This window comes from Molothrus aeneus, chromosome 9 (genome assembly GCF_037042795.1).
Source record: "Molothrus aeneus isolate 106 chromosome 9, BPBGC_Maene_1.0, whole genome shotgun sequence".
NCBI lineage: Eukaryota > Metazoa > Chordata > Aves > Passeriformes > Icteridae > Molothrus > Molothrus aeneus.
The window spans coordinates 20481884-20509053 of record NC_089654.1 but is presented as its reverse complement, the minus strand read 5'-3'; the positions used below and the strand labels follow the sequence as shown (position 1 = coordinate 20509053).

Genomic DNA, 27170 nt, shown 5'->3' with positions numbered 1-27170 from the left:
AGGATCATCCCTGCTGCACTGGCTTTTGTATCTGTACTCATTTTGAAATCATGAAACCATTTTCTGTGGTACCTCTACCTTGTTCCATCAGCATTATTTCCCTGAAGAAGAAGGGTCAGCTGCTGAACAGAATGAGGGGACAAAGTGTGCAGTCATGAAGTCACGCCTCAGAGAGGCTGCTGGGGTTTGGGGGCACCTGGGGAAGGTGCACAAGGATGTTCATCCAAGGAGGTTGCAGACACATTCAGGGGGTTGATGAATATGACAGCTGATACTTGTTTGCTTAACAGCTGGGACCTTCTTTGCTAGCTTCATCACCAGTGGAGAAGTGTTTCATACATGTGCCATGTAGTATAAACACCAGATTGCCTCCCTGCCTGCCAAATTCCCGGGACATGGGTGCCTAAGAAGTTGCTCTGAGTGCACTGAGCAATCATGATGGCATTTGCCATGTTAGCATTTGTTCAAGGGGCGTGAACATGCTGAAACAGGAGTAGTGCATTAACAGCTCAGAGTCACAGTGAGGTGGCCGCTGTTAGCATGATCTCACACCCTGCAGAAAGTTACACTGATCTCAATAGCATTTAAAAGAGTGCCCCTCATGATAAATGAGGCTGTTAACCTCCTCCTTGGAGGATGGCTGAGGGACTCAGACTCCTTCTCATGACCCCAGCAAATAGGAAGGAAAGAGAAATAATTGCTAAATTTTGAATTTTGTGACTATTAAGAGCTTTTGTATACTTGGCAGTTAAGCAGCTCATATCATGGTTTTGCTTCATGCTTCCCATGGATTAATTTCCTCCAATTCCCGCATCAGTAGACTATGGCCACTGAGATCTTCTGACTGCATAAACTGTTTTTTGATTGACATTCTTTGTAATTAGCTCTTTAAACCCAGTGGCCTTCCAAGATTGCCTCTTGCCATTCCTGTATTAGCTCCCAAAAGCTTTGCTTTTGCACATCTTTTATGCCCTTTTCTCCAAGGTTAGTATTTGTCAGCATTTCCTACTTTTGTAGAGAGTTATTATATATTATATGCATTTATACTCTTGAAGGTAGAATTACCTCTCCTTTCACTTCAACATTGCTTTATACTCCTGGGCTACCTGGCAATCCAAAAGAAGTCACTATCAGAATTAAGAGCTCATCCACAAATCCTTTTGTGTTTTCTCTTTTGTGAAATGCCTCTTGACAATAAAGTTGAATTCATATCATAATTTGAGTTTAAAATTCAGTTACCAAGTAGATGTTCCTAAAATTAAAATGGCTGTTGGAAAACATATTGTCTTTCTATAATTCTCAGCAGTGAAAATCTACAAGTGAGAAAAGAGAAGAAATGGGAAAGCTGGAACTCTGTAGCAGTAGAAACAAAGGATGCACGGCAGAAGTTTGCACTCTTTCCATTTTGGTGTGCTAACACTTCTGATTTGAACAGTTAATTGCTCTTGTACCTTTATCTCTTTGGCAACCATTGCTTTTAGGTGTCTATTACAATGGGGAAAATCCATTGCTTAGTATAAAAGGAGTGAGGGAAGTACTTTCTTGCCTTTTATTACTGGTCTCTTTCTATACATAAAAAAGTCATACCCATTACCTTGCTTAAAAACCTCTCTCACAGGGACTTTTCAGTTAGGTTGAGCAGAAACTTCTAAAAAGTGACAATGTCCCTATGATACCTGCTTTCTAAACAAGGCTCCTGCAGTATAGACATCAGTATAGACTTTGAGGGGAAGCTGGTAAGATGGGAAAATTTTCATTCTCTTTTTCTTGCATAGCTAGGAAACAAGTAGAACAAGAGCTAGATGTTGGTCAGAGATGTTATGTAAAAAATAAATCAGTAGTGCACTAACTTATACCCAGTGAAACCATACAGTCTTATCTTGAGATGCACAAAGTATTCCCACAGATTATTTTAGGTCCAGGAATCTTAATATATTTTCAGGCAAGATTTAAAGGTTTTGCACTGGGATGGTGATGGTGAATGAAAATATGGTCCCAGGTATCAGACTTTATCCTATATTTATAATAACCTGGAGAAAAAAAATAACAGTAAAAATAAATCCCCTTATTTTTATAGCAAACAGAGCAAATCAGCAAAAAAGCCCCATCTGTTTAATATTGTCTTTTCCTGGATTTCTGTTTTATTGTAAATAACTATTTTTAAATAGGCAATATATCTGACAGTTTTCCATAGAGACGTCAGTGGCTGCATGTGTGACTGATCTGTAAGAGAAATCCATGTTTAGTGTTTGGTTGAACTCTTAGATCTTGGTAAGTTGTCTTCAATTTGTGAACTTGTCTTCCATCTGTGTAGTGCATGGAGACAGACAGCATCCTACGGAGCCAAATGGGAATTTCACTGCTGTGAGGAGTCCCTGACACGCTGGTTCTTGTGCTGCCTCGTTGGCAAGACTGTGAAGAAGATACATGACCAATGTAAGAAAAAACAGATTATGACATGCATTAGGCTTTAAGTGACATAGTTTGCGTAAGTTCTGAGTTTAAAAAAAAAATCCCAAAATAGGAAGACGTAACTGGCTCTTACATAGCTTCTTACTTTATGATGTACATTTAGCTCAGCTGAGGAACAGGCATATAGCAGTGAAACTTCTCACTGTAGACCTAGTTCATCATCTCAGACTCTCCACAAAGGACAGCTTGGAAGTAGAGACACATTTGTGCATATGTTTACAGGTCACAGACTGCTTTCTCCTCAGGTATGTTTTACAGGAATGATGGCACAATTAACAGAATCAGTATGTTTTCCTTTTGGACATTTTGTGTTCTTAATTAAATGTGCTTCTTCAGCATATTTGTGATGTTTAGGGATGGGCTTATAGAGGTTCTGAAGGCAGAAATACCCATTTTGTTGACTGTTTTTCTTTTACTAATGTAATGGGTTGGTTTTGACATTACAGGACAGTAGATATTACACAATTTGGTCCAAAAACTGAGGCCAAATCTAGGGTTTGTGAAAGTTCTTTTCTGTGCGTGCTTAGGAAAGCAGTGGGGAGAGAGGGAATGATGGGGGGGATCACAAACCTGTGTGTACCCATTTTTATATCTTTTTTTAAACCCGAAAAAGTCTTCTACTGCCTTTGAAAATCAAATTATTATGCTGGGTTTGAACACATAAAGTGTCCATTGCAGCATATAGAGAGATTACTTGTGAGCAGTGCACACCAGGTGGCTAAGAAAAGCAAACCTGTGTAAGCTGACATAGATTCAGTTAACAATGGTTCATATTTTGAATGAAAAAATTTCAGAGGTCTACAGACTCCCTGGACTAGTCTGTTGCCTGGGAAACTGCACATCATAAATTAGGGTAAGGGGAAAAGGCGGTTATTAGATATGTATTTTTTATAATTATTGCTGTAATTTTTACAATAAACATCCAAGCTGGGCTGTGCAATGGACTTGATCAGCCTTTTCATGTTTGTACAGCCCTGATAATAAGGTTGGGACATTTTTTTGTAAGCAGTGCATGGTTGCATAGGAGGTTAAATATTAAGCAAAAATAGTTCTTTTCCAAGTCTATCAGCATATGTTTTGTAGATATAAAATCTCTTCCTCTTGTTATTGATGACTTGCTGTGTCTGCCTTAGATGCAGAATAGACTGCTGGAGGAATGGATGAATCCCTTCCTCCCAAACCTGGCATAATTGAAAAAGACAAGAGAGAACAAGGATTGCTTGAACTCTTATGGCTCTAATAATTTTTTATCCTGTAGGTGTCCCCTCTTTTCTTAGCACTTGTACATTTCAAGAGCATAAGCTTAAATTTTTATAAGGGATATATAGAAAGATTTACTTAATATGTGGGAAAGCACAGAGCATCGACTTTTGAAATTGATAAAACACTTGGACTGGCCACTCCAGACTCTGAAGCTTGATTTGCATATATTTTCAAATGGGAGTGTGAAATACTCCAAGAGCATAAGCGCATCATTTTTAACCTCATCTGAAAAGAAGAAAGTAAGATCATGCTAAAATGCTATACAGCACCTCCTGCTTTGGCTAACCAATTCAACAAAACCAAATTGTTTTTACAACCCCCATCTCCTTGGGAGACACCAAGAGGGACACAGTTTGCATTGAGGAGAATGGAGAACATTAAGGTAAATGTTCTTTTTACTTGAAACCAGATACTCGTAGAGAGATGTTGAAAGCTCAAGTCAAAATGAGTTTCAGACAACTTCTTCCTTCTGCAAGTGCCTCATGAGGCAGTTCTTCCAAAATCTAAGTGTAAGAATGTCTTTTACAAGAGCAGTCATGCTGCTGTCTGGAAAACAACTGGAGCACGTGCTGCCAGTCAACGCTCCCAGTCTGGAAAGTGCTGTGCATGGTCAGACCAGCTTTTGCTGCCTCCTCTCCCTTTCTTGGCTTTGGCGCTCTGGGTTTTTGCACCAGGGATAGATCCCTCAGTGGCCACGCCTGCCTGCTTCGTTGTGATGTCCTGACTCCTGCTGAGCACTGGCTTTGCTCTCTGCCCTCTCAAGAGAGCTGCAGGTTGCCCAAAAGCTACTTTTTGGGTCTGGTCTCTCCCCATTTCTTTTCTCTGGGCTTTTGCTTTTAGACGCAAAACAAACTCCTTAGCTCAAAAGGAATTATCTTTAAAACTGAGTCTTGACATTTGGTTTGGAATGGCAGGGAGAGAAACTGCAATTTTTATATTACTGCATATGCAGCAGGAGTTCCAGACTCTTACTTCAACAAAAAGAAACTCACTGAAAAACTAATCCTTTCCTGGTAGTAAATTCATTATTTTCCTGGGGTTAAGCCATTCAGTAACTGTGGGCACTGATCTCTCTGTCAGGGTTTTCCAGATGTGGTCTTTCTCTAAGTGTAAAGCTACAATTGGAGAATGAATGCTTCAGTCCATAGTAAAGATTATTTTCCAAGTCAAATGAAATTGTGGAATTGAGGAATTGACATTGGCGTAGTCTCCAAACTGTCACACTTGTGTACAAAAACTAATAACACAGGACACACTGCAGTCTTCTGGACTGGTAGAGTTTATTTTTAACTCTGTAACTGAGGTAAGTTATAGAAATTTGGTATTCGTTGCCACTCAGCTTCCTCCTCAACTCCCTGGTGGTAAAGATCTACTTCTCTTGGTTGTCATTGTGCTGTATTTACTTACATTCTCTATAGATCCTCTTTATTCATTATTTTTTTCTAAAACCGATTTTTTTCTTTTCCATTCAGGAAAATTATGTTGTAAAAATCACGAGACTATTTTGTTAGATAAGTGTTGAACCTGGACTGTTCCTTCTAGTTCTACCAGTTGCTTAGAGTATTCTCCCTGAGAACATGTAGTAATGTGACTAATCTGTTACATATAGTTTGTTCTGTCATGTTTTCTCTGTGGAAAAATTGTATAAACATTGTCGTGCTTTTCTGTGACAAGATGTTGCTTATGTTTGTGAAGGTTTGTTATTTATGGGTGTGTTAGGAAAGGTGGCTTGGAGAAGAGAGCTGACTTGCTTCCTGTGTTTTTCTGGAATTTCTTTTCATTCCAGCACTGCAATTATCCCCAGAGTAGCCTTGTTGCTACCCCAGTAATCTTTGTTACTGAGCATAGTTACTGACATGACTGAATACAGTTTTTTCTTTTAGGGGTACTTTTAAAATGTGTTTAAAGATGATGGTCCAATGGGTGTATTTATGATAAAATCTGACAATTTAACAACTTTTGCATAGTTTGGTATTTCTGTAGATCTTTGCCGTAACATCATCCACAATAGCTTTGGGACAATTCTAAGTTAAGTTGCTTCATGGAAGTGGCTTCAGCAAACTTCAGGTAGATCAGTGTAATCCTCTGAATATGTCAAAGCCATTAATGAGAAGTTTCTCATCAAATTTGACTTCAGATGCCATGTTTGGTTTTGAAATCTGTATTCTTGCTTTTGAGACAGTTATGTTACAAATTTTCCTCATCTTTGATGATAACACATAAAACTGTTTCTTGCTTTAAAAAAAAAAGGGCTTTAGAAATAAATGTGACTCAAGTATTGACAGTTTCATAGACCACAGGTTGTAGGCAGCCTTCTTGTTCCCAGTATTATTACTTTTAAACATAAACTCGATGCATGATGAAGAAGCTTTAAAGCTTTGTTTTCTAATACCATGCTTTCTCTTCGGCCCTCGTTACTCTGCATCTCTGGGCTGGAATAGACATTATTCCAGCTTGTTTAATCTCTTTATATTGAACTACTAATTCTATCTAATGTTTATGGTGGAGAAGACGTCTCTAGGAAATGTTTTCCTCTGAAAAAATGCAATATATTGTGTTTCTAAAGAATAAGATTCAAAGGCCTGAGGAAAAAAAACACCTCATAAATGATTACTAGGAGCACACGTATAGCAGCCACAGTGCTGTGAGTTGGCCATGCTTTTGGGGAAATGAAAAATTTAACAAGAAAATATGCTGAAGAAGAATACGGGAATATCTTGTGCCTCCTAAATTCTGAATGAAAAAGGTAAACACCTTATTAAAAAACCCAGTATATCTATCAGCCAACTGAATTGCTTTCTGGAAACACATTAGTTTTAGGCTATGTAAGCAGCAGTTATTAGTGTTCATAGTCAGTTTTATCCAAGAGATGTGTCCTCCAGCAGGTCTATACCAATAAAACTCTGCCTTAACTAGGTTTTACATTTTGCTTATACATGTCCCATCTGCTTGGAGTATCTCAGCCCTTGTTCCTAAAATGATTATCAGAATACCCTGTTTTTCACCTCTATTTTTTTGGAGTATCATGATTTATTCCTCAAAGAAGCATGAGTTGAATCTACCTCAATCTCAATCAGGGTCAAACATTGGCATGTATTTAACTGAAAGTTTATTGTTATCTTGATTTAATTGTAGAAATAGAACAATGGAATAATGCATTCTATTCACTATTCTAAATAATTCAAGTGACTTTATTCAGATTCCTAAGAAGTGACTGTCAGTGTGGGATTTGGAATAGCAAGTATTGCTTTATGCTTAACAAAACACGGATAACTGACAGCCCCTTCAAATGGGGAATGGTTCATTTTGTGATGCAAAACAGATAGCTTGGGTGGGAATAATATTGTGTATCTATATGCAGGATTAAATCCCAGGCAGAAAGCACAGGCAGATGAAAAAAATCCTATTGCTAGTCTCCTTTTTTCCTGCAGTAAAACTGAATATTTCACAGCCCTCAGGAGAGTAAGGCAAGTGGCTGGTTAATGCATCGGCTGTGTTTGACGTACCTTATAACTATTTTTGAACTTTCAGCTCCCTTTTTTAAACATGAGCAGATTGTTGCTGTGATTGAATAGCTTTCTCCAGTAAGAATCTTGTGATAGGAGATTTACATGTTAGAGAACACTGTACCTTCAACATAGGCAACAATATTTCTGACATCATTGACAAGCAAAATGCTCAAGAGCTAGGCACTCATCTTCTGCAAAAACTGCCTTCATCCCTTTCATCATTCTAGGAAAGCCTTGGTTCCAGGGAGTTTGTTTTTTAATTAATTTATTTAAAATAGTGTGTCATGCACATTTTGAGTAGCTGAAATTTGCATTCTTAAAACTTGTGGTCCATGGAGCTAACTCTGGTAGCCAAAGCAATCAGATGGTGCTTAGGAGCCTATTAGTCCAGCTTCTTGCTATTGCACTGTGTCACAATGGTGAGTCCTTCAGTATCTGTCACTTGCAAACCCGCCAGCATCTCAGTGCATGAAACGTCAGGAAAACATTTCTGGGGATGCTGCCAAAGGGAAGGGCTCTGTGTGCTTGGCCCTTTTCCCCCTGTCTGGATGGTGCTGTGTGGGATGGCTGCTGGAAATCAGCCCCAGTGACACACAGGGCTCCATGAGCTTGGCCCTTTCCCCCTCTCTGGATGGTGGTGTCTGGGATCGTTGCTGGGGATCAGCCCCAGTGACACACAGGGCTCGGTGCCAGCCAGGATGGAGGCACACATGGAGGGCAGATGGGTGTGTAGCAGCTTTTGCCTGTCATCCTTCTGGGCTGCCATGCTCTGTACCCAACTGATCCAGCAACCACTTCACATATGAACCCTCTTGAAAGGAACTGTTAGACTGATAGCTTCTGTGAACTCCCACAGACATTACACAGAAAATGCTTTGAAAAGCATTTCAGAACCCCAATGAGTTAAAAAGCAATTTATGCATTTCGAAAGCTGTGCTGAAGAGGAATATAATATTTTTATATTGTTCTGGTGAAAATGTATGCTTAAAGAGATGTTTCAACCTGAAACAGGCAGGAGGAGAGCAGGTGGCAGCTTTGGGTGTCTGGGCACAGCTCCTCTTGGTGGTGGGAGCTCTTTTGCTGGTGAAGGGTCTGCTGTCTTCAGCTGTCCCAGAGGTGCTCCTGGTTCACTGTGGTTGGTCACAGTCAGGTTTGCTTGGTTTAAAATGTAATTGTTCAAAGCTACAGTCAAATATAAACCCTTCAATCAACTGTTTTATTAGATTGCAAAAACCCAAAGTTCATAGAGCCACAGAATAATTTATGATGGAAGAGTCTCTGGAGGTCACCTGATTCATTTTACAGTCAAATTCTGAATATCTCCAAAGATGGATATTTCACAGTGCCTCAGGTCTTTTCCATTGCTTATCTTATTGTGAAATTTTATTTAAACCACAGCTGCATAACCACAAAAGTGCAACATTCCCATATTTACCCATTCTAGTGCCCTTCTTTGTCAGGCAGAGCAGGAAAGCTAATAGGGAGTAAAAAGGAGCCTTGAAATGCAACTGTAACCTGGACTCAGGAGGATATTAGAGCTTATATGAGTACAGATTATTTCTTATTTCATATAGTTCCCCAATAGGCTTTTTTATTTTCCTGTTTAAATCTCTGAAATTGAATCTCTAATAGCTGCAGCAAGATTCCTAAATACTCCATGAAAAAAAATCAAAAACCACTCTTTATTGAAAGGGAAAAAAGCAAGAGTATTTTTGGGGAGGTCATACCTTGTAGAAAAAATATACAAAATCCTTGGAGGCTCTTGCTTGTGGGTGACTTTTTGTCTGTTTTGGCAGGTGGTCTTAACTTATTTTCCTATTTTTCTCTCTAGTCCCTAAGGAAAGCTCACAGTCACTGTGATCCTGGACATTCTGTGCGTAATAGGTAGTGTAAAAAATCCTGATGAGAATGTAGAGTAACACCTGTGTAATCACTCATACAAAGGACACTTTTGTGAACTGCATTTCTGTGAGGACACAAAATTCAAAGAGGAGCTTGAACGTGCTTTTTTGTGTTCAGAGGAGGAAAACCGCGCTTCTTGCAAGTCTCGAATCCTGTCCTCTCATTGAGCTGCTCCTCAATACTTTCATGTTCAAGGGTTCTTCCTTCTTGCCCTGTCCACATTGTCTGGTCTGCCTCCCGTCCCTGCCTGCCTGCTATTTGGGCAGCAGCAAGGAGCAGTCCCAGGCTGTGCCTGCATGCCCCTGATGAAGCGCCATGCTCAGATGCCCGCATTTGTGCCGCAGGTTTACGATCACTGCATCGATCGGTGTCTCCATTTAAATGATTTATCTTTGCTCTTGGCTCGCTGTGAGCTTTTCCACGAGTTGCAAGGAAAACTGATTTTATATATGTGTTTTTTAGCAAGTTACTCAGCTTGTTACTCATGTTATCTGAAGGAAATGGGATAAGAGCTGGGAAGTAGCATGGTGAGTACCAGAGCATGTGCAGGGCCTGGAGCTGTCCCAAAGGATTGTGTGATGGGGTGGCTGCAGACCTCACTCCCTCTGCCCTGCAGCACCAAAGCCACACCTGGCTCTGAGATCTGTGAGCAGGCTGCTCAGAGCTACTCTGTTGGGTAGGGTCAGCTCCTGCAGGTTTTAGAAAGCATAGAGTTTGGAGTATTTAGAAGTCTGTCATTGAATCAAATCCCCAAGGAACAATCCATTTTTGGTATATCAAAATAAGTATATTTTGCTTATGTAATCAATCCTAGGATGATAAATATTTTGTCATCCATTCCAGGCAATTTACTTCATTGATTGGCATCAAATAGTTATTGTATGATCAATATAATTTTCATACATCACTTTTGCTGCAGTTTCACCTACTTTTTTAAATTTATTAAAAGCTATGGTTCAGTTTTCCTTTTTATTTGAACTCAGAGGCCTCATTTTGTTTTCTTCTCCTGATTAAAAAGTATGTTGTCAAGACTAACCTGGAGTTACGTAAATCAATAATGCTACACAGAAAATGAGAACAAATTGTACCTCTCATTTGCATAATGGACAAGATCTAAAATGAATTCCTCAGGTTAATGAGTGTCCTCAGGGTTGTTTGTGAGAATGTACAGCCCTCTGTGACACCAGTGTGTTACTGATTGAAAAGTATGGCTCAGAGTCAAAGAAAAAAGTGAAAAAAAATCAGGAGCAATCAGGTTGGGGGACTCCATACTAAGCTTTTAGCTTTAGTGCATTGATTTTTGGATGCCTGCATTGAGCTTCACTATAAGCTGAGGATACAAATTCAGATTTACCCTTGCTTTGAGGTTCAAACTCAACCTAATCTCACCTGGGGTTTTGGCTAACTGCAGCTGAGTCCCCAGGTTTCTGTCACACTGACATAAGGTTATCTTTGTCTTTCTCAGAAAGAGCACAGTGCTCCCCAGGGGGATGGGAACACGAACACCTTGTGCAGGGTTATGCAGCTTGGTTAAGTCAGAAAAGTCTGAATCTTAGATGAGACAATCACGGGGCCAAAACTTGCTAGAAGCAGGCAGTTACAACAGCATTAAAAAGTCTCATATTTCCTATTCTGTTTCTGCTCCATTACCTTTATCCTCTTATTCCAGGCAGTTAGCCTCCTCTTGCTCCTATTAGCTTGCTGTGAAATGGTAACGTGGCTGGAGGAGCACAGGATACTGCCAAAGGTGGCCATTCCTGCATGGAGAGGAGAGAGGATAGGAGGAAACCTTGCTTTGGCTGGAGTGCTCTGCAAAAGGAATTGCTTTTGCAAGCTTGCACTGTGACTGTAGTTGGATATACCTTTATGCTGATGGCAAGAGGGGAATTCAAGGCAGAAGGGAGGGCCTATTACCTCCCCACCCATTTTTTATTCCAAACAGGAGGAAGCTGGTGCTACTCAAAGTTCAATTGAGGATAAACAAAACAAGTGTTTTGTTCTTAAGTGTTTTATTCTTACTGATAATGAACTGTAGTAAATGATTTTTACCTTAACTATGCACCATGGAAAGGTCATAAACTACTGGAGAAGGGCTTCTACAAAAATTAAATTACGCATTAGTACAGTTCATGTAATGTGAGAGAATTGACTCTACAGATCAACCACTGCACAATGACTCTTGCTTTTTTCCCCTGTTTAATGTGTACCTTGAATATTGCACTATAAGAGATGATCTCCTTTAGAGGACTGTTCTGAAGAAGGGAAAGTTCAATGGTCAAGTGAAGAAGGTGTTTCCAATTTACAGTACAGTGACTTGTGGAGATTGGGGCCACTCTGGCTTCTTTGTGCTTCAGGACTCGAGCTGGAAAGGCACCTGTGTGTGCAGTAGGACTGCTGCAGCCTGGTCCCTGTCACTGCTGCCCTGACAGCACCTCTCCCCCATGCAGCAAGTCCCTGGGAGTTCAGAACCACACAGGCTTTTTCATCTGCTGAAACATTTCCTTGTTGGGAAATAGGGCTTGCTGTACTGGGAGTCAGCAGGTGTATTGTGCTGGTTTATGGGATCTACTCTGTTTTTCTATACAGGCAGAATATTAGGTAAACATGTTTTTTCATATGTAAAGAATATTTGTTTATTGAATTTACTGTACACACACACAGAATTACATCTTTGGGTTTCTTTTGTGATTTTTATATGGCCTTTTTTGCTGTGTAACACTTCTTCCAATTCTGCTGCATCTTGCCTATGATCTATAAAGCTAAGAATTATGGAAAAATTCCCAGGGATTTGTAGACTTCTGAAAACTGAATCCTACTTAGAAAACTTAGTGAATTAAATTGCCCCAATGCCTGTGGTTTTGAGAATTTTCAAGCCTTCTACATAGAGGAGAAAAAAAAAAAACTACATTAAGTAAGGAGAATTGTGCAAGCTGAACCCAGCAGAGCTGCTGTGCTTTACCTATCATTCTTCAAAAGGTGTTTGATCCTTAGATAAAACATTTGTTAATACTTTCAAGATTTCAGCATAACATCTTTAAAGATTTTCTCTTTTTCTACAGTAAAAACCTAATAATAGGTCATAATTTTACTTAAGTGTTAAACTTCTTTCATAATCTGAAACTATTCACCCTAGGCATTCAATAACAGCTGTGTAACACAAAAATCCTGAATCAGGAAGTAAGAGGATGAAATAAGACTGGGGTAAATGGGTTGAAGGTTTAGAATAATTTCAGATTGATTTAACTCTCTGACTCTCTGCTAGCAACATGACAAAGATAATCTTTTTATGTCATTGATAGGCAAATTTTGGGGAATGCTGAATGCAGGGCATAGAAAGTAATTAGAAAAAGAATTAAAAGATGAAAATGTTCTTTCAGATAAAAAATCATGTTATTGGATAAACTAAGGTTCTGGAAGCCTTATTCTCTCTCTCTTTTTTAATCAGTTTGCAGGAAATGGAGCAAAGCAAACAGAAAAGAGTGGCAGGGTGTTAATTGCAACCTGATAATTAAAGTGAAGCATAGTCAAGGAACAGATATCCTCCCAGCTTTCAGCATGAAAATGATGATGGGCAGCATCTCTGGATGCTCAGCGCTGTTTTGATAACCCTGGGAAGCTGCTGCAGGGAGAGCCTCAGTGACACACAACTCTGTGTCTGAGAACACACATTATCAGGTGGGGAGTTTCATAAAACTGATTTTTTCGATTTATCTTTTTTTTCCATCTCTGCCTTGGTGTCTGGGCTGTTGATGGGTAGGAAATGGAAAGGATGAGCTCCTTTGGTGATAAAAAGCGTGGGCGAACAGGCGGCGGTTGCAGGGTAATGGCAGCAGTGCCTTGTGTCAGTCACAGATGAGTACTGAGAGATTAAATAGATTAAATGAAAATAAATGTAAGCTAATTGAATTCAGTGATATAGGAGAAGAAATCAGAGGAGTATAAAATTAGGCTTAAGATGGGCATTATTATTTTACTTTTTGTCAGCTCTCTTTTTGGTTTTCCAGAGTCAGTAGCTTTTTGAGTCAGAAGTGAAAACAAAACAAGAATACACTCTGAAAGAAAATGAACTATTTACCTGTTTTACAGGTTTTAGATTTTTTCTTACAACAAAACAGTTTTGCAGAAGATTTGCATTGTTTCAAAAAGATTATACTTTGACACCATCTTAGATTGAAGTTGCTTGGGTTTTCTCCATGTTTTTAGGTAAGATGACCTAAAATTTGAGTTAAAAGTATCTGTTTTTGAGTTAAAATGTTCAGAAGTGTGATGAACTGTGACAAAACAATTGTGATTCATTTTCTAGATTTTGTTGTGACTCACAGAGGTAGTGGTTAAACTCCTCTTCTCCTGACACGACCTCCCCACTTGAAGCATGTGTTTTATGGAAGAATATAAATTTGTGAACTCATGAATTTATATACAGTCAGCAAGATGGACCACTAAACTTAGGAACAGTACAGAAAATACAATAGACATCAAAGTCTGAAGACAATAATGGGGAGAAGGAAAGTTTTAAAATAATCAGAGCAAATTGAAAGCCAAGCTGTATGTGTTGTGTTTTTCTGGGCCTTGTATTTGAGAGAACTGTGAACTTGAAGCAGAGGATGAAGGGTTTGATTTGAATATGAATGTCTGGCAGGGTCTTAGCAGCATGAAAAGGATAATTTTGGCAGCAGCTTTTGAATAGGGTGCTGGATACAAGCTGAGATATAAGTAGGCTACACAGGCTATAGCTAAGATCAAGGATGAGGTAAGGAAAAACCACAAAAAGCAGATAAAATTCACCTGGGTGCAAAAAACATCCTGCAGAAGCATGCATGACTTTCACTGATACCTGGTTTGTAAATTTTATTGGAATACCAAGGGTTTGGTTGGCAAACAGAGATTTCCCTCAGGCAGGCAGGCTATATTTTATGGTATCCATTTACAGGCAGAGTACCTGAGGGGGTTTTGTGAGCATCTGAAACATAGGAGAGGTGATTAGGGTTGGGGTTCAGTTGAGACCTCGCACCAGATGAAGGAATTTGTAGTAAAGATGAACTTTACTATGTGGAGTCAGAGGCTATGGCAGGGTACCCAAGAGAAGGGGAAGATATAGGCAACATTGTCTGGAGTCAATGACAGGCTTAAAAGATTTTTTCACACCTGAAAGCTTCTGCTGTAGAAGTAAAATATTGAAACAAATGCAATGATTAAAGAGCAAACCAAAACAATATGAAGTGTCTAGCACTTTTTCCTTTTTTCTATCAAATGCTTTTTCAATTCCTCAGTGATGATTTTTTTTCAGAGGAAAATACCATACAATTAAAGTTTAGTAGGCATAGATGAACATTGAAAAAGGCATGCACTGCAAAAGACTTCAATAATTTTTACAGCCAACCCATTTGGCAGATAAAATACTTTTCTCTATTGCTTCAAAATTTTCTGTGAGAGGCACTTCACTTTTCTTGGTATATAGAAATGTTTATTATCTTTGGTTTGAAAACAAACAAACAAAAGCCTTTTTCTTATTCACATTCAGGTCTCACTTTCATTGCAGGATATTTAAAAATCTGGCATTGGCTTTAGCAGAGGAAGGAATGAGCTCTTTTCAACTTCATTTGGAGCACTTGTGAGTTTCATAGTTGATATAGCTATTTCCAGGACCTAAGGCCTTTCTTTACAGGTAATGGAATCCATAAAATCCCACCATATGTCATAGAATGATTTTCATATTATTAATGGATAATTGAGGGGTTTTTGACTGATGAGACTCAGGTATTAAGCTGATCCAAAATGAGAGAGGCTAAGTTCATTTACACTGTAATGAAGTGAAATTAACATTTTTGATTTAGGACTGTATGCTGTGTATTTGAGAACATTCCCTGTAAATATCAGTGACCATAAGAGGTTCTTTTTCTCACCTCTTCATTATTCCAGCCAATGTTGCTTATTTTTTTCATGAAGCTCTTAGAAGTTGAATATATTGAGTTCTCCTCTGCCTTGTAATATTACTTTGCTGTCTATGATGCCATGCATTTATCACATGTTTATGCTCTCATAAAATGGTTTAGGTTGGAAGGGACCATAAAGATGTGGTTTCAGTCCTCCTGCCTTAGGCAGGGACACCTTCCACTAGACCAGGTTGTTCAGACTTACATCCAACCTGGCCTTGAACACTGCCATGGATGGGGCAGCCACAGCTTCTCTGGGCAACCTGTTCCAATGCTTCAACACCCTCACAATAAAGAATTTCTTCCTAATATCTACAATAAATCTGCCCTCTTTCAGTTCAAAGCCATCCCCCCCTGGTTCTGTTAATACGCATCCTTGTAAAAAGTCCCTGTAGGGGACTTACAGGTACTGGAAGGTTCTCCAAGGTCTCTCCAGAGCCTTCTCTTCCCCAGACTGTTATTTTAGGAGAGATGCTCCAGCCCTCAGATCATCCCTGTGTTCTCCTCTTCACTTTTTTGAACAGGTCCATGTTCTTCTCTGCCCTGGGGACCCCAGCACTGCAGGCTGGGTCTCACCAGAGCAGAGGGACAGTCCCCTCCCTGCCCTGCTGCCAGGACTGCTCTGGGTGCAGCCCAGGGTGCAGTTGGCTCTCTGAGCTGCAAGCTCACGTTGCTGGGCCATGCTCAGCATCTCAGCACCCAGGTTGTCCTCCCCAGGGAGAAATGTGAAAAAACCACTCATTCATATACTTTGTGGCAACAAATCGCATTCTTCAAGTTAGATATGCAAAGTGTAAAGTAAAATAGATGGGAAGATAATTTAGAATCAGCAGTCGTATTAGAATGTACCACCAATGAATACGCTTGAAACTCAGTAGAACAGTGTTACATTTTCCCCCACTAAAAATAATGAGATCTGCTTTGAGATTTCTGGCTCAAATTAAATTTCAGTAAATAACCAGGGAACAGAAAATGAGTCTAACTTGCAACTTTCCTCCCCCATTGTTTTTCAAACAGCACAAATAAATTTTTCATTCAGAATTTTGGTAATTTTTAGATTCAGAAATTTGGAGAGCTTTCACTGATGAACAAATATGTGAGCTATTTCAAAACCTGAAAATGTGTTTGTAAGTTCTGTAAATAGGAACAATTGAATGCTGAGCTCTAAGAAAAATCTGGCCAGGATTTTATGTGCCAAGTGTTCAAGAATCTTTTCCTTAAAGTGTAAAAATATAGCCTTACAAAGCCAAAAAAATTGAAAATTATTGAGAATATTCTCCCCTCCCCCTTCCTATTTCTATCGTCTTCCAGTCTGAGGCATCCAAAACCACAAGGAAGGCAAATCGCCATTTCTTGAAATATTTTTATGTGGCATGTTGTGATGGGGGTACTGTCATGTCCTACAATCAACTAGCAGTGGAACTTCCAAAATCTCACCTCATCTCAAATGGCTATTAAAATATATTAAAAGTTTTAAATTTAATATCAAAGCCTTGCAGAAGCAGAGCTATCACATACAGATGCAGATTAGAGATTTCTTCATCCTTGAGGTGGCTACTAGTGCCTGGTTTGCACTAGGAAGCAATTCATTTTCTTATTCCTTTTCTATTACTCTTATTAGAAATCATTTAGCTAGGCAAAATATATTTATTCTTGTTCCTTAATATGGTGCTTCAGAAAAAGAAAATATGACTGTTTTTTCATTATATTTTCAGTAGAAAGCATATTATGACTTTTATGCTGTGCATCAGGTGGAGGAGAGATGGAGCTGAGGTGATGTTTGCTGTATGTCAGTAGCTGAAGTTCTGATTTCACTGATAAAGGAACTGTAGTGTCAGCTAAATGGGCTTAGAGCAAGTTGGTTCACGTCAAATGCACTGTAACTATCAGCAGTCTGAATCCCAAAGAAAGAGGAAAATAAAGCCTTAAAGCATCAGTAGCCTGTGGCTGAAGCACCTTTCTCTAGTTTTAGTCTTTAACTGTAAGCACATATATAGGAAACTGATGGATACAGAGGCTTCCCTGAACTTTCTTATGGAATAGTGCAGGCTGAAGAGAAGATTCTTCAAGTAGAAGAGAGGATTCTTCAAGTAGAACATGGTTCCTTTTTTCTAGAAGTTTTGCTGACTGAACACTGTTATTAGTTCTACATGAATGAAACCTGAGAGTTAGTTTAATTTGGGGTTTTTCTAGATTTACATCATCACAGATAAAGAACAAACTGAGTCCATGGTCCAACTTGTCCTTAAAACCTTTTATTGCTGAGTTCAATAGACAGCTTTCTGTATATATGAATTTTTGACTCTTGGAGAAAATCTTGAAAACTTGAAATTTCCTTGGAAGAGTGTCTCTCAGTGATTCTGATTCTGATGACAGAACCAAACTCCTCCCATCTCTAAGGTTAAACAAGGATAGCTGAAAATAACAGCAAGGGTGTTAATTGTCCTTTGAGGAAATACAGGGAGAGAGATTGAAAAAGAGCATTGAGAAATGGGAAGAATTGAGATAGTTTCTGGAGTTGAACACATAGTAAATATACTTTTGTTTTGTATTGTATTTCTTAAAACTTTTGGATTATTTAATGTGTTGGAACTACAGTATAACCACTTCTAGATTTTTTTGATCAAATGTGGTAAGGAAGAAATAATAAATACAAGGATTAAGGGATCTTTTAGGCAGAGTAAAGAGGTGAAATTAGAGCCACTTGCTTGATGTTCATTTGTTCCTATCGTTCTTCCTTTCAGAAAGTGCTTGTGTTCAGACATCAGGACAGTAAGTCTCATATAAGTCAGATCGGGTTACAGTTCCTCATACTTGGCTTCAGTCTGTCATGTGTCTTTGGAAACTTTAAATAATTGTGAAGGAAAATTGAACCATCAGCCATCAGTATGAAACAAGAATGCTTCATTTTTGCTGCATGTTTGACTATAGGTTTTGGAGCCATGCTTTTTATGTGTGCTTTGTTTGACTTATGCAGATATTCAACTGACTAAGGAAAATCCATACCGCAACCTAGAAAAATTTTTTCCTATTACACTTTATTTTGCAATTGGCTTTCATAGATTTTTGTTGCAGGAAGCTCCTCCATGCAGCCTAGTTTAGATTTCACATGCTTACCATGTTTAGACAGCAAGGTTTAAGTTATTACAGAGATGGGCAGTAGTGTAAATCTTCTGGCAGTGACCTGCTCTAGTATATTCTGTATATACTCTGTATATACACATTTGCATTGTAATAACTCCTTTATTAATATCTGGGGAAATAAAAATTAAATCAGCATGAGATCTGTTTAAAAAAAAGAGTAAGATTACTTCCTTCAAGGATCTTTCATCACTATTTTAACAGCTAGAGATACTATGCAAGATGTGGCTAGTATGTGTGGGAACAAAGGATATTTCATCTCTTACTGAAATCTTCTCAGCTTTGGTAACTCCAAAACTGAGCAGGAGCTTTTATCTGCATTGTTTGATGATATTTCCATAACATTTGTGGCTGTCCAACTTTGTTGTGAAAGTCAGGAAATCTGACTGAATGCATTGTTAACTTTCAAGAGCCTACATTTTACTTCTGCAAAAACCCTGTGACATTTTGATTTGTAAAAGTCCTTGTCCTTAAACTGAGGCAGAAAGAAAGGGTCAGGAAAGGAACCTAAAATGGTGACTGTAGTTTAATGGAGAAGATGAGCAAGGTACTGTTTGGTCTGCTTGAAGCTGAAATCAAACAAATGACTGTTTTAACATGTTGAGCATGATTTCATTCCATCATCATCAGCCAGATGGAAAACATGGTGACAAGCTTTGAGTGACCAGTGACAGGATCAAAGAGCACTGTGGTCACAGTATGGTTAGCTGGCAGAACAAGGGCACCTTAGATAACTAGTCATGCTACTAGTGTAGTGTATTAATTTGTGAAGAATTACATTGGAATTAATCATGATATTTTTAATTATTTTTTTTTTATATCTGGCATTTCTAGAATGCTGGCCTGAGTATTGTATATTGGGTTTGCTCTTTTTATTACTGTATTTTAGAGTCACATTCTGTTGTGTAACCTTCCAGATGGGTGGAACTACAGGCAGAGTTATTTGGCTGAATTTATGATGTGTTTCTCAACAATTAAATGTTGAAGTAAGGAAGGAAATCATATGTTAAAATTATTGTAGCCTTTGTACTTATACATTTTTATGAAGAAGATGATTTGTTTTTTGATGGTGTTTCAGAGATTCTTGTAATTATTTTGTGGTGTTTTCCAGCTGCCCTAATACCAAGCTCCTTTGCATTTTCCTGATTCCATAGGTGCTCTAGGGAATTCTGTTTCACAGCAAGCCTGTGCCTCCCTGGCTGTACTGTGGGAAGAAGCATGCCCTATGGTTTCTTTTGCAAAGTCCATGCATTTGATGGTGTAATGAGGTCGAGGTGTTCCTCATGATGCTTTTACAGTGTGATGCCCATGACCTGATGTGCCCTAGAAGAGAGAAAGAGGTAGTTAACTATTTATTAGCTCTCTCTATGTATGCAGCAAGAGATTACAAGCAGTCACCACATATTAAAGAAGTCTCAGCTGATCATTCAAGCCTTTTATTTGTGCATTAAAGTAAGACTGGAACATTTGTAGTTATCCTTTCCTAGACATCCTCTTCAGGTCTCTCTCTTTTTGGAGACAGAAGCAGGGTGGGTTTTGGCCCTTGGCTTAGACCTGTGATATTTCTGGCCAGTTTATCTCCCCTTTTTTTGTGGTGCTGTTTAAAAGCTGGTTCAGCCATTTTTTGCTACTGCTGTTTGTTTGCTTAACTAATCCTTTAATCCTATTCATAGCTTCTGTTAGGGGGTGAGGTTCTCATAATCCTTTTGGGCAAACTTGTTTTCCTTTTATTGTCTTGGCTGGTGTTCATTCAGGAGTGGTTACTATATTTTGCCATAAATATAAAGCAATTTTTAAGATAAGTACAGGGGCAATACTTGGAGAACTTTTGACTTTGAAGTTTGCTTTTCTGGTAGCAGGTATGAGCTCAACAAATCATGCTGCATGGTTTTCTTGTGCCTGGTCCCATAACCACACACTTATATCTCCAGTTAAAGAAGGGTAGCATAAACCTTCTCATGAGGGCTTGGAAATCTCTTTGCAGACAGAAAGCAAAGTATTAGAGGGTTTTAGAAGAGGCCATGCTTACATATGACATTTCTGTGTTTCTGGAAGTAGATCCAAATTAAGTAAAAGTTCCCAGATTTTTAGAAAATATAATATTTTCTCTTAGAGTGGCTGAATTAAGAATCTGAAGCTTTGCCTCCCTGCCTGACAAGCAGGAGGCCCTGAGCAGCGTCATTTTCTGCCAAGAGGGAGGAAGTGGAGCTGTCAGCAGCTCTCCTGACAGAGAGCTGCTGACCACCAGGACATGGGCTGTTGGTCTCTCTAAATGCAGTATTTCTTTTTCAGGGAATGCATTGTGAATTTCAAGCTTTGCTCTTTTTCCTGTTTCCAGCATGCAGGCTCTTGGCGGTGTTGTATTTATTGCAATTTTGTTGTCTTGGCAAAGAATTCAAAAGTGTTTGCATTCCTCGGTGGACCAGTGATAGAGTAATGATATGTAGCAGCAGCAAATGTTTGGTTTTTTTTTTCCTGCACTGCAATCATGTTTCATAGGTGCCATACTGGAAAATGAGATCCAAAATGGAAAATAAGATGTTTGAATCCACTTTGGTAGTTCAGTTGTGGATATGCTGCTCTCCAGGGATGCAGCTCTTGAGTACAGAGGACAGAGCCCAGGGACAGCCTGGCATTTTAGCATCACCTCTTTCCCAATGGAGTTTTTCTTTTGCCTGGAGAAATATCCTGAGCGATAACTGTGATTGTGGATTGCATGGACTGAGTGCTGGTGAGTGCCCCAAATTATGGACAGCTCATCTTCACATGATCTGATAAAATGGTGTTGCAACAGTGCTGCACGAGTTGCAGACTTTTGAACTACTTATGGTCTGCAGATGCTCAGTCAGCACAGAAACATGAGGTCCTTCAATATGGCCTGCAATCAGTTTGAGTTTTCTGGATAGCAATAGAGGAGGAAAATCCCCAGAGAAACCAGGAAAATCTATCTTGCCAAGAGCTATACACGTGCAGAAACTCTTGGTACACGTTCTGGCACGGTGCATTTCCTGTATGTGAAACTTCTCTTGCTAGAACAAGCAGCTGGTTGATGGAGACATGTGTTTCTCCAACTGAACTTTAATGCCAGTTTAAACCAGCACTTGTTTATTAAGAACAAAACTGCTACCTTTTCTAGACAATTTTTTGTCAGTCTATGGCATCAGAAGAACCAATGAAAGATAGTTACTGTGTAAAGCTGGCAAGTTATGAAAATTAAATAATGAAACATACTTCTCAAAAGCTATGAAGGATTATAGTTTCAAAACTATTTAAAGTGCTTGATTTTTAACCTACCTACTTTTTTCTTAGATATCTCAGTTTTTTTAGGGTGATCTCCCTTTTAAAAAGATCTCAAAACCTGGTGAATGTTGCCATAGGTATGTAAAATTATTCCTCCTTAGAACATGAAAATCTTGAATAATACATTATGGTCAGCTAATAATTTTTTAAAAATTATTTAATATATTGCTTTCTGAGATTTTTAGTTTAAAAACTTCAGGCAATTTGACCAAAAAGACTCCTAAAAATCTTGAACAATCTCGGTTCATTACTCCTGGCATAGAATAGAGTCTAAAACACTGATACATTACAAATGATTTCACACCAAAGTCTGCCCTGACTGTGCAAAAGCAGGAATTAATTCCCTTATCCAGACTGAGATCCCTAGGTATCAAAAAAAACCACATCAGAACAAGGAACTGAGTCTGAATTTTCCAAAAATGAGTAAAAGCTCCTGTTTTTTCACTTGTGTAATAGATCAAAGGGACTATTTCGTGCAAATCTGTGCACATTTTTTCAGTTGATGAGTTGCAGTATTGTGAAATTATCCAAAAATGTACCCCAATGAAACTTCCCATTTCTGGGGAAGGAATAATTAATGTCCTTTAATGAGTTTACTCTGAGTGCTTTGTGAGAAGGCATGTACATATGGCACAGAGGAGACCTAAAAATTTGTGGGATTTGATCTCTGCCATCCTCAGCTAATGCTGAGGGGAGATCAGGTACAGTGGTATGAATTTTATTGTTAATCCTCTAAGCTTGTGTAAATATTAATTTAACCAGATTAAACATATGATTGACTTTATCAGCAGGCAAAACCAGATCACATTCCAGGCTAGCCCTATTTTGTACCTGCTGCAGAACTGGCATTGCAGGTGATGCATGATTGAAGATGGGGTTGAGTTCTGTTCATCTATCAGGCTTAGTCCTCAACCTTAAATGTGTACAGCATGATAATATTGCATGGCATGTGACCCCTCCACTGGAATCCTGCTGAGCATGTGGCAAAGTGAGTATCCTACAGTGTAACCCAGGAATAACACACTGTCCTGGTCACTTTGGGTTATATTTTTCCAGGTTTGTGTTTCAAGTCATGGAGATAATTGGAAAACTGCAGCTGCACTGTGTGGAGCGTGCTGTGTAAGCAGAGGTCTAAACACTGTCTGCAGAGACATCTAGATACCAGGGTGTGTGTAAGAAAAACTGCTTAATTATGGACACAATAACAAACACATCTGCAGGGAAACACAGAATTCACTGCAAGGAGGTGTCACTGGGATGTAATCTACATACATTAATTGCTAGATAATATTTTTACATTATGCAAATAGCTAAACAAAATACAAACATGCTATAGCCTTTTAACGAGGAGCTAAAGGCCTAGGACACCTCATAAAAAATTCTGACAAACACCATTTAAAAGCGATTATGCCTCTGTGCTATAATTTTTAAGATCCTTTGTATTATTAGGAACATTTCAAAGGAACTACAGTCTTTTGCTCTGATGTCTACTTTTTAGGAGCATGCATGTAGCTTTCTGCATGGCTAATCCAAAATGCATGAGAGCTGTGATTATTCAGATAAGCTGATACATATGCTGACTTTCAAAACTTTGAGTGATAAGCTATTTGATTTTTCTGTATTTTCCTTTTTCTTTTCAGTATTCTCCTCTGAAAGACTAATCTTCACTACACTTATGTTATATCCCAACCACAGACATTTTATGTTCTAGCAGACACAGCTCCTCTGGCACTAGGCAGCATTTCCACCAGTTTAAGCTTCTGGATGCCTCTCAAATCTCACTTGAACAACATATGGAAATCATACTACAACTAGTTATATTTTTTGGATATGATTTTGTAAAGAAAATGTGTTCTGTTTGAAACTTGGGGTGAGGGGAGATAAACAGAATATAATAAAAAAGACACTTCTGAAAAAAACTGTATGATCTGACTTCTAAGCTTCCCTATTCTAATTCAGCAACTACTTTTTTTACATGCAGCAAAGCCTTTTATTGGTTATTTCTTGTTCTTTAATGACTTCACTGCAGGGTTGCATGGGTCGATAGGAATGCCTTCTCCAAAATCCATTAACATGGTTCTTGACTGAATGCAGTCCAGGCATGTTAATCACCATTATTCTTCAAGAATGTCAGACCTCTCAAGTTCTCTATATGTGAATTTCATGTCTGAGAATCGATGTGTTCCTTATTTATCCACAGGACTGAGTACCTTGCTGGAAATCAGGGTACAATTAGTTTAAAATTCTGCTATAGCAAATATGATTAAGGTAAAGAAATTTCTTTAATGTTGGGAAATACTTATAAACTGAAATTAAAATTATAGTATCATCTGTGCATTTCTTATCTAGATAGTACAATTCAAAGAAATTTGAATTATTTGTCTCTTCTTTTACTCCAACACATGCATATTAAAGCGAAACTTTTTTTGATGTGATTGCATCAGGAGAAAAGATATATCATGATTGATGCTAGTGGGGTTTGACAAATAGCAACTCTACAGAAATTATACAAAAATTTCCTTCCATATTTCCTCTCAACTGTTCTGCCACTTTGATGAAATGGTAATCTCTCTAATCCATTTCTCCAGCTAGAAAAGCTGTTTCAGAAACATACCCTTCCCTGCAGTTATTACCATGATGGAACATTTATTATCCAGCAAATGAGGCATCATACTCTCTGATAATTCTCCTAAAAAAAATCTTGGGGATAGTTGCCTTCCATTGTGCATATCAATGATCAATTAAAATGTGAAAAAAAGGGTTGTATATTCTGCACAAGGCAGAATACAGACTTGTTTCACTGATCAATATCCAGTGCAGAAATATATTAAATCTTGTGTGTACAAATTCCTGCCTTGTGCTGAGGGGTCGTTGGACACCCCACTCATGCCCTAAACCAGAAAGGCTGTAGAATGTGGAGTTGTGAATTATTGTTTTCACATACAAAAGCCCTGGTCAATTTTGCCTTAAAAAATATGTCTCTAGTGTACGAAATGATTGTGGCTTTTGGCCCTCTGTATTCCCGGACTGTTAGGGAAGAGTGAGAAACACAGCTGTAAAAAGGTATGCTACCAAAAAACCGATCAACCAACCAAAGAAACCCTTCCAAAAAATACCCCTGCAGAAATCACCAGTAGACCTTGCACAAAGCTAGTCCCTGCTTAACTATTTGCTTTATTTTACAAAAAGGTAAATCACAAGGACTAAATCCACACAGGAGCTCTAAACCAACCATACTACTTTAATAACAATATTTTTTGTTCATTCACTTATATTTTTGTTTACTCAGCTTAAAACACGCAGGTGAAGCAAAAGGTTTTCACAAGAGTTAATTTTAATGTTAGGGGGTTTTATTTATGAAAAAAAAGAAGTGATTTTTATAAAATGGTCTAAGAGTAATGTCAGAAAATATTTGCTGAGTGATATGGGTTGTTTGTCTGTCTTCAATCCTATTTTATTTTATGTGTACACACATACATATATATGTGTGTGTGCCTGCTATATGCAAATGCATTTAAATATAGAGCAGGTACTGTTTGTTAACTTTGACCAATTTCTTTATTGCTTTCCTTAAAATATTCTGTGATTTTTGCCCTCTGCAAGTAGTTTCAGAAATGTTTTTGTGGTACTGTGTAACCAAAACCTCATTGAATTACTGTTCTGTCCAAGAGAAGTTTTCAAACACAGTTGAATATTAACTTGAAAATGCAATTTTTGAATAGTAATGATTCTTAAAATCTTTGTTGTGGATTCTCTTCCTTCCTATGCCTGATCTTTAGAAATAAATTTCAATTATATGGCCCATTACAAAGCCATAATTGCATAATGAGAAAATTTAGGTTATTCATTTTTTTAACATTTACTGCTGCATTTTCTTTTATTAAACTAAAACAAAATAGATTTTTTTTTGCTTTTTTCTGTAGCTAAAGCAATAGGTGACATGATGCTCTTTGTGTTTTGCCCACTTGCAGGTTGCTGTTTGAACATTTGTGTACCACCTCTTCACCCACCACATTAGGAACCCCCTCACATTTCATTCTTACACACCTGTAATGATTTTACAGAATTTGAAAGAATGTACCAAGGATGGAAACAAGACATGTTCCTGAAGAAATGTTTTATTCAACAAAACTTGCCCAACTTGAGCATTTTCCAGGTAAAGGATCTGCCTTTTTTTCCTTTTCTTTTTTTTTTTTTTTCTTCTTTAAAATGTTACTTGTTTGCTTAAACACTGTGGAGTTAGTGACCTAAGAAAAGCTGCTGAGTCAAAAATACTTTCTCCCAGAGACATTTGTGAGAAGGGAACAATACTTAAAATAGCTTGGAATCAAACCTACCTGATAATGCCATGAATATGTGAATATTTTTGTCTTACGTAGTAGGAAAAGAACCCAACCCAATGATCTCAAATCCAAATAGTTACCATAGTAACTCATGTTATGCTATATTATTTATGGACATATTGCAACATAGTATTCATAATGTGTTACTTTTTTCAGACCTTATGCTTCTGGTTGTTCAGGTAACATTTGCACAGCTGAGTGAAAATGCCAGATCTTTTCACTTGTAGAAAGCTAACATTTCTCTATACTATCAAAAAGTGCAGAATGATGTATTTTGAGACCACTAGAAAAAAAATCATAGGTTTTTAAAATTATATTTAGATAATCAGTGTAATAGAGCAAAGCAGTGCTGCTAATTTCTTTTTTTATCACTGCCATGTTTTATGGGGTGAAGGGCAGAGGGGTAGCACAACAAGTAGTAAATTCCTCATCTGCTGATGGAAGGGAATGCCACTTCATTAAAAACTCAATTGAAACTGCTGAAAAGAAAGCAAACAGAAGCATCACATGACTGGCTCTACTGTAGTTTTTCATAAATGCTTTTTTATAGTGTTACTTGTAGGAGGATAGAACATGAGAACATAAAGATAGTGTAGAAAGTAATCTCACCCCTAAGGAGTTGCAGCTGGGCCAATTATCAAAGATTAGGAGCAGGCCTGACTTTAACAGGCCACAGCTGTAAGCAATGAGAAGAAGATGCTGTAAAAGAGTGGGGTGGCTGGGTGAGAGGGGAGCTGGAGTCAGTGGCTGCTTTGTGAAGAAGGAAGAGTCAGTGCTCTGAGGAGCTCCCACGAGAAACACCAAGGAGGCGTGGAACTTTTGTGATAAGGAGACAACAGCATGGAACCCCTGCAATACGATGACAATAGTTACTTATGATGTGAACACATAAATTAGTCTGTAAAAGGCAGACTAATTTGTTAAGCTTGTATTGATGAAATCTCAAAGTAATTTTATTCTTCAAGGATTATCTTCAGGCATTTACTAAAATAAGTACCTATGATCTTGGTAAAAGTAACGTTCCCTTCCTTCTGCTTACGTTTTGAGGCACAAAGAGCAGCTGGCTACTCTACTGCTAAGGAATAGTAGTGAAACTTGGTCACCTGGCTTTGCCATTCCCAGCCAGGGGCCAGAGCAGGTGCTCTGTCTCTCTCTGCTCTCTTCCTTTTTAAACAAAAACTGTCTTTAAAAAGTCAAGCTAGATGTTGCTATGACTGTCTGCAAATGAATGCCATTGAATCAAAGGGAAGAGTGTGGGAATCTGCACATCCAGGTCGCTCTGAAATGCTTTGTCTTTGAAGCTCATC

General features: G+C 38.4%; 1 long non-coding RNA gene across 2 annotated transcripts in view; it reads left to right on the top strand.

Annotated features, from left to right (window-relative positions):
- Positions 1-27170, top strand: part of LOC136560240 (uncharacterized) — a 111743-nt gene that overhangs the window by 23919 nt on the left and 60654 nt on the right. Inside the window, exons 1-2 of one of the 2 annotated variants that reach the window (XR_010784099.1) lie at positions 14704-14811; positions 25492-25676. This is a non-coding gene — a long non-coding RNA (uncharacterized lncRNA). Of the gene's footprint in view, positions 1-14703; positions 14812-25491; positions 25677-27170 lie in introns of those variants that run through there. The other variant, XR_010784100.1, reaches the window with a different exon arrangement.